Here is an 8,955-nt window from a genome sequence, read left to right as displayed (position 1 = left end):
CTCAGCACATGTTTGGCTCAAGTGCTCCACTGCTGCTGCCTGGAGGGATTGGGAAAATGGGCTTTAAAGCCCTTCCCCCAGGGCTGGCTCCCAGCTCTGCCTGGGGAAAGCATCTGACACCTCTGGCATGTCAATGAAATCCGTCTCCTTAACTTTGAAGATGCCCTGAATAAACCCAGGGCACATCAATAAACCTTTCTCCCCAAGGACAGCCCCAGGGAATGCACAATTTTCCCTATGCCTGGTCAAACAACCCAGCAGGCAGTTTTTGGGGAGAGATCCAGACTCTTGTCTCTGGCTGTAAAACACTTGCAGAGGCTTTGGAGTTCATACAGGCTTGTCAGGATTTGGATACTTCACTTAAATTCCATTCAAATACTCAGGAATTGGAAGTGTCCTAAAGGCTCCTTCACTCACACTTTAATTTTGAGCCCTCTACCACGGATGAATTTGGATGTTCTTTTGTCAGGAACACTCCACCTCTGCTTCTTTAGGTGCCCCCATGTGGGAGATAAAATAAATGTGGAGAAATATTTGGATTGCAGCTTCCAAGTGAAGTTCCCTGCTAGCAAATGACTCCAGCTCTCTGCTCTCTGTTTAAACACAGCCTGGCTTCTCAGGGCTGCAGACTCTGAGCTACACAACTTGTGAGCTGGCAATAACAGCAGCTGTACATAAAAACAGGAATTGGGGCTGCATTTGGATACATGCAGGCAGGTTTGGGCCACTTCTGAAAGCTTCAGTCCCGGTTTTTCAGAGGTTCCATCAGGGATAATGACCTCTCCACAAATCTCCCCTGAGGCACACGAGAACCCGAATACGAAAATGGAACCAACCCCTTTGTGCCACTGCCCTCACAGCCCAAATCCCAACGGGACAGACGAGTCCCTCTCCTTGGAAGGCAACGTCTCCTACCTGGAGCTGTGCCTGCCCCAGCCTTCGGTGGCCGCCGTCTCCATCCTCCCACACCTCCTCCTCTTCCTCCTCGGCAGGGTCAGCTTCCTCATCCTGCGGGGCAGTGGCAGGGACAGTCAGCAGCCTGCTGATCCCAAAGCTGGCAGCAGGGACGGGCTGGTGGCACCCTCTGCACGCTCACCCCTCTGCCCGGTGCCATCCCTGCTCCTGGCCTGGCATCTCCTCTGCACGGGATGTTAAACCACAGACGTTTGCTCTGCTGGGGTTGGGACATCAGAGGCTCCCCCGAGGCAGGGGGAAAAGCTCCTGTTCCCACATCCTCTGCCTCCCAAAGCCCTGCTGGGGCTGGGCAGAGCAAAGGAAACGTCTCAGCTCCTGCTGGAAATTTCCTCCTGTGCCATAAACGCAGAGAAATCGTGGCTGCTCCACCCCTGGAAGTGTCCAAGGCCAGGCTGGATGGGGCTCGGAGCACCCTGGGCCAGAGGATGGAATGGCAGGGGATGGAATGAGGGGATCCTTAAGGTCCCTTCCCACTCAAACCGTTTGGGGATTCCAGGATGATTCCATGATTTCTCCATGCATCTATTTTGTATTGTTTCCTCTCAAATTTAAATTCTGATATTTTGATGATTTGTTAAAGGAATAATTTTAAAATTATTCCAGAAAGAAAAAGGGAAGCATCAAATATACAAGAATCATTCCTACACCCATCAAATCATTATTAACAGGAAGCCTATTTTGTAATTTTTTTTTTTCTTTTTCTTTCCTGGAATCCTTAGGATGCCACAGTTTCTCAGAGACATCTACTGGGACTTTTGGAAGGTTTGCTCAGTCAGAAATCCAGGGGGGGTCACAACACTTGTTCCTCTGCATCTTTATCTTTTCACCAGGTTTCCTCTAGAATGGTGTTGTGGGAAAAGTTTAAAATTACTAGAAATGGATCAGGTTCAAAGTTTTTTCCAACTATTTCTCCAACTATTTCCAAATTCTTGAAATTACCCTCAAGTGTGCCCTAGAAAACATCAATCAGAGGAACTTCTCAAAAAGAGAAAACCACCTCCAGCAGCAGCCGGAATGATCCCATTTCTGTTCTTACCTGGTCTCCAGGTGCTCCTGCCAGAGCTCCCAACAGCCACTGCCGTTCCTAAACCAGAGCTGTGGAAGACATTCCTGCTGCCCATGAGGGTGAGGAGGCAGTTTGGGATGTTCCTTGCTGTGGAATCAGACAGCAGAGTGTAAATCACCCTTGTGTCCCTTCCAAGCCAAACCACCCCGTGATTCCATGGTAGGATCAGCACCTATCCCAATTCCGTTCCAGAAACATCCTCCCACTAACCCAGGACTTCCCCCCTCCCCTTTTTGCTCCACATCAGGGATGTGTTGCCAAGTGCCACAGGCGTGGGATGCCTCAGCATTCCCTGGGGATGCCATTTGAGGCTGAACTTGTGGCCTCAGAGCTCTGAAATGACCTCTCAGCCCCAATTCCAGTGGGGAATGTGTCAAACACCCGTGTGGGGTGTTTGGTCCCTCTCCCATCCAACCACTGGGACAGCTCACACAGAATGTCACTGACTTGCTGGCTCTGCAATTCCTGGCTCAAAAGGCAGCTGGTGGAATTCCTCTCCTGGGAATTTCCAGGACATCAGGAGGGTTCCTGGGAGTCACAGGTGAGAGGCAGAGTCAGATGAACAATCCTGAACTGGTTTTCAGGGGATGCACCCACTGCATCCTGTGGCTGCAACGACTCCAAAGCTGTTCCTTTCCCTTGGGACAGCCAGGGAAAACATCCCCATTATGGATTTCTGACAGGAAAAACCTCACAGCTCCAGGATACTTGGCTCCTCCCAAATCCAGGCCGGCATTCCAGCAGGCTCTAAGGAATAAACAGCAGGAAAGACAATCTCAGGGTGCACACCACGAGCTGGGCACCACATTCCTCACTGGCACTGGGCTGTTCCCACATCTCTGGGACAGTCAGGAGCATCCCCATTTCCTCACTCTTCCAATCGGGAGAAAGAGACAACAGAGCCCTTCAACACCCAGCGTGCAATCCCAACAACCCAGGGAAAACCACCTTGGTCTGGGGAGAAACATAATGCCCAATTTTGGAAAAAACCCCAAATAGCGGGACTGGAAAGATTTCCAGGCATGGAGCCCCCCAGCTCTGGAAATGCAGCTCCCAGGCTTCTTCCCATGCAGACCCCAAACTTGTCTGGGAGTGGACTCAGGGAGAAAACCCTGCCTCTTCCACCAGCCTGGCACAGAGCAAATTCCATGGACGGCCCAGGAGGGTGTCCCTGACCATGGCAGGGTGTTGAACAGGATGATCTGTGAGGCCCTTTCCAACACAGACCATTCCAGGAGTTTCAGGTGCATCTGAGCCACTTCTCAGCTCTCAGCTCCTTCCCAGGCCTCATTCTCTGGGCTCTTCCCCAGACCTTGCTGGGGAGGGAAGCAGTGGCTCCTGTCCCCAAACACAGCCACTGCCAATTGCTGTGCCCTGCCCAAACCCACCAGCTGACACGAGGGCTTGATCCATTGTCTCGGCTGTTTCCCATAACCCGGCACTTGAGGGACTCCGGAGCTGGACAATCGGGATCGATGCCAGGTTCCAGGTACTGGCACAAAGCAGCTGCTGGGCTGGGAGGGGCAATTGCAGAGGCTCCTCTGCCCTTAGCTGGGAATTCAGTGCTGGAAAGGGCCTGGCACTGATGGTGGATTTATCTGCTCCTATGGATTAATCCCCAGCGCTCGCTGCTGAGTGCTGCTGGAACATCTCTCCACGGAAAAACGCTGTGCCCAGTCCAGAGGGTCTTGAGTGAGGTCCCTGCCCAGTTTCCCAGGATGGATGGGAAGCTGCTACTGACAGGCTGGACCTCAGGGGAGCTTCAGTAATTTGCTGAAAGCTTCAAAAACGGGGACTTCTTCCCAAGTCTAAGGCAGCTCAAATCCCATGGCTCACCAAGATTCCTAAAAAGGGCTACACAAATGTGTTCGTGATCAGGAATCTTCTTTTAACTTGTTTGCAAGGAAAAGTTGCCTGGATATTTAGGTCAAATTTGAATCAGCCTATAAGATATCAGACAGAAAAAAATACCCAGAAGCTCTTTTTTCCCTGCTGAGCCTACTAGGATATTTAGGGCTTATTTAGAGATAAACCACTCTGAGGTATTCCACATCAAACATCATGGAAATTCTGAGGGATGAAAAAGCAAAGAAAACACTTTCAGAGGCAGTTCCACCACCTTAACTCCAAACACCCTCAGAGGTGGCACATGTCATCTCAATTCCTGCACAGCCCAGACCTGACACTTTGACTTAGGTGGGAAAAAGGATGCGAAGTGCAGAGCCAAGTTCAGTCCTACCTTCAAGCAATTCCAAGGGAGTTCATGACTCTCCAATGAAATCCTGACTTGGGACAAGGTGTTATGTGGGTTCAAGGGCTGGATACAGAAATCATGACTCAAGTCCTCTTGATCATAAGACAAACAGCCTGTCCTATTGTTTGGGACGCTCTTATATAGGAAGTTTAAAACTCCTGGATCCAGACACTGATTGGTCTGGCTCTTAACTCCACCCAGCTCCCTGCCCAATGACACACCTGCATTTAGGGTTGGAAGGGATTGGTTGAGGTCTCTGAGTTTAAATCTGTCCTGTCATTGTTCACCTAGGGACTTGTTTATCGAACTAGGAGACCCAAATTGGGGTTCTTATTATAGCCAGATTTATCTGTCCAGCTACAGACTAGCTGTACTGTGATGATTCCTCTTTTTCTGTTCTATTAAAAAATTGCAAAGTGTTCTTTGTTATCCTTCTTGCAGGTGCCTTGCAGTTAGGATGACAAAGATAACATGAGGACACAGATAATAAATCTAGTTTGAATAAAACTTTCCACTCAACAAACCTAGTTTTCCTTAGCTAGTGATGTATCTCATGTATCACTGGAGTTGTGACATTCACATTTAGAAGCTGTTACAGGGGATTACTAAAAATACAAGTTTTTAAGATGGCATATTGCAGGCTCATTACTTGGAAGTTACAATTTTACAACTTAACACTATAAACAATAAACAATTTCAATTAAAAACACACATCCTTCTGCCACTGATGTCTCCTAAATGTTTGAGTCTTGGAGTTCAGCAGGGTGATGAGCAGATTGTCCTACTACTGACAATCTTCTGCTTCTGACAAGCTGTCAGCTTGCTAGGTTATGTTATGAATTGATTGAAAAACATGAGAAAAATATGAGAAGATGAGAGCACCCAGGACTTTTGAGGGGGGTGTGAACCCACTCTACACTTCTTTTCTTTAACAATTATAACAGGAGCAAAACATGGACCTTAGAAAAATATTATAACTGCCTGTATGCTTTACCATCACCCAGGGTCTGCCTCCTTTTCACAGTGAGGACTTGAAGAGCCTCTTCTGGACGAGGCCCTTCATGTTCATCTCAAAGGGAAAGGGGTTCAGCTTCTGCCAAGCCAAATCAGCTAGTCAAAGTGACTTGCTTTCATTTTTAGGACAGAAACCTTGGCTTGGTGGCACACCTCTCCTGCCAGTCAAGGCCACAGCTCGGCCAGAGCTGACAGCCACACTGGGCAGGCTTCCCTGTCATATCCCTAAAAGAACTCTTTCAGTAATGACTCATGGAACAGCTGGCTTTGTTATCTATTCTTAGCTAAATAACCAACGATATATAAATAACATGTAAGTAACTACAACTATGCGCACACATATATAACTCTTTTGAAAGCACCATTTAGCTCTTTGACACAAACAAACAAATTCAAAACCATCAGAGGAAACATCTCTCTGTTTCAGCTGGGTAAAATATTTGCTGTTTTAGATTACTGAGAACAAAACAATTTAGATTTTGAAATCTAACTGAAATTGTAAGATTTTTGGAAGAGGAAAGTAAACACCTTGATGTTTCTTTTTTTTCTTTGGAGGGTAAAAACAGCCTAGAAAACTATTGTGACTTTTTACAGAAAAAAAATTATTAAATTAAACTAAAATCCTTAAATATTACAAAGCATTATATTGAAACTTCAATGCACATTTGAAAAGAAAAGAGCTTAGTATTGTTAGGATTAAAACTGTTGAAAGCACCTAGAAACCAACATTAGAATGGGTATCTGCTTCTTTGGCAACTATTTGTTGTGTCCAATTATTGAAGACATTTGGCACTCCAAGGGCAGCCAGGCTTCCAACTTGTGGCAGCTTGGATCTGGGAGAAATCCTGATCCATTTGGAAATTTAGCCATTACAAGTAGATACCACACTGGAGTTATCTAGAACCCGACTCTGGAAGCTCCAGGCAGAGTCTCTCCTGGTCCAGTCCACTTGCTCAGGTCTCACTTCCTGCAGCTAATTCAGACTTCTTGTCCCATGTTTCCAGGTTTTTCAACTTTTATGAAACATTTGGAGGGTAGAAGAAACATTTGGAGTAAAACATTCATCTAACTTCCTTGTCTAACTTGGTCAAAGTAAGATTTTAAACAAAGGACTCCCTTTCATTCCTAATCTCAGATAGAAAGGCTCTCCTAGCAGATGTGGACACACATTCACTCTGCTCCTGAATTATGAAACTAAAAGAAGCAACAGTTGTGTAAAAGCTCCTGGTCCTTCTTCAAAACAGATCCAAAAATCCAATTCTTTTAAAAGACCCTCAGAGTGAAATGTCAAGAGTTGGGCTTTGACATATTGGGAATAAGTGAAGCAAGCAGTGAAAAGGCTGGCAGAACAAAAATGGCCATGAGTTTTCTTCTCTCTGATAAATCCTCTTTCTTCTCATTCTTAATTCTAATTGCCTCCAATCAAGGTTTTGCTAAACATTCCAAGCCGTGTAATTGGATTTGAGTCAACTGTTCAAAGATAAATAATGTCATTCAGAATGTTATTTCAAGTTGCCAATTAGTAGAGCTCTGAAGAAAATGCTGTAAAAATGTACAATGAGTTCATGTCTAGAATATTGTAATGGATTTTCTTCTCTCCTGGGAAAGTGATGGGTGTAACCACTGTAGCATAAGCTATTCCACAGTAGCTGCTCCTAAATAACCAGTTGCAGCTTTTAGGAAAGCTCAGTTTATGCCATGAAATCTGTATCAGTTGATTTCCTTGTGTAGACAGAAGACAGCTTGGCACAGGACCTGCTTAAATGTAAACTGGAAGTCTGGAGAAACTGGATGTATCATGGGCTTGTGCACTACATCAGCTGGGGAAATGGAAACTCTCCACTGACTCAGGTCTTTTCTGGTCTCTTTTCTGTGAACCACATTGTTGGCTCTCCTCTGTCCCTAACTGTGATATTGTGAACCTTCTGGCCTCCAGCTCTTCATTCTAATGATTAAACAAGACTAATATTTTTTTGAGGTCACAGTGACAATATGATGGACCCTTTGAAGGGATTCAGTAAATACAATACCACAGCAGTGCACTGTGGTATTATCAGGGCCTTAATTTTGACTTTTGGCAATATTAGCAGTGAAGAAACTCTCTTTTTAAAAACTTGAAGTGTATAGTGGGCAGAAGAACCACCAATAATAACCAAAACAGGTTTATAAAGCACAAGACTCAGTTTCCTTTCCTGACCACACTGGGGCAGCTACTAAAAGGAATCCATCTGTTAAGAGATTCTCAGAATCATGCCCCTCCTGCCTAAGATGGCTATTCAGAAGTAGCTTCCAAAAGAACTACAATAACTCTGACTCACTCTGAGATTCTGGGCAAGCAACTGATTTCCAGTAGTTACTGTTGGCCACGTGGGATTGGCTCCAGCATTCTTAGGCACCTATGTGGAGATCAAAATAAAACATTTTTTTGGCTTCCTCTTATGTACTATAAAGAATCTTAGAACACCATCTTAAATTTAATCACTACCTTTCAAATATCTGAAGCTAGGTCAGGTCAGGTCCCATGCCCAAAGCCTGCCCTACCTTTAAATTATACATATTTTAGAATGTTAAATGGACATTAGGATTTAAATTAATCACTGCATTTTGTCTTCCAAATCTGTATGATTAAACTAGACTTGGACAGGGGAAAAAAAGCAAAAAAGAAGAATGATTATGGGACACTGACTTCTGTCATGGACCCAGAAAGAGGTGGCTTGTCTCAGAAACATCAGTGGCTCTTCCTGATGTGATACCTCCTGTCCTCTGTCCTACACCTGCCATACCAGCAGAAGCTGCTAGGTTGGCTCAGTGTCTGCTTTGACCCATTTTTTTTTCTCCATAGGGCAGCAAAATTGTCTTTTGCCTTTTTGTTGAGCAGTTGATCTGCACTCACCTTCCTAGGTTACATTAGGAGAATAAAGCCAGCCCAATTATTTAAACAGTAACTAAAAAATCATGTTTCTTTGTCTCTAGAAGTTATCCACAAATGCAGAAAATGACCATGTGAATATGTAATGGGGGAAAGGACTGTGGATGACAAATGCTGAGCAATTATATCTGAGCTCAGCATGAGAAATTACAAGGAAAAAAAATAATCAATGTAAACTGTGAGTGTGCCCTGAGGCAGCAGGCAAGGGAGCAGCACAGGTATTGGAAGGATCTAAATGCCAAGCAGAAATGAAAACACGTGATTGAAAATGATGATATATGAAAGTGGCTGAGCATAAATACAAGAATAAATATAAATATAAGAAAACAATTTTGTCTAGGCTTGGGTGTCTCTAGTGAAGTAATATAAATCTCCACATGCAGCTTAGCACTGTCAATTCTGGCATCCATAACTGCACCTTTTGCAAGAATCACGAGCTGTCAGGGATTAATATGAAACACTACGAGTTGTTTTCCCTCTCTGACCATGAAGCTCGTACCTGTTACTCTCGCACACACGAATCCAAACCCGTGGGACTGCAATTTTGAGACACTAGATGGCGCCATTGGCTTTTAAATGCAGCATTTCCCGAGCTCGCAGAGCTTGGAAAAGCAAATACCAGAGTGCGCTGCATTGACAGTCATAGATACTACTAAAGGAGAGAAAAAAAAAAAAGAAAAAAAAAAAATTGTCTTCCTCCTTTGAGCAACGTGGAAC

Source organism: Hirundo rustica, chromosome 6, assembly GCF_015227805.2.
Source record: "Hirundo rustica isolate bHirRus1 chromosome 6, bHirRus1.pri.v3, whole genome shotgun sequence".
NCBI classification, from domain to species: domain Eukaryota; kingdom Metazoa; phylum Chordata; class Aves; order Passeriformes; family Hirundinidae; genus Hirundo; species Hirundo rustica.
Note: the sequence above shows the minus strand (reverse complement) of the source record.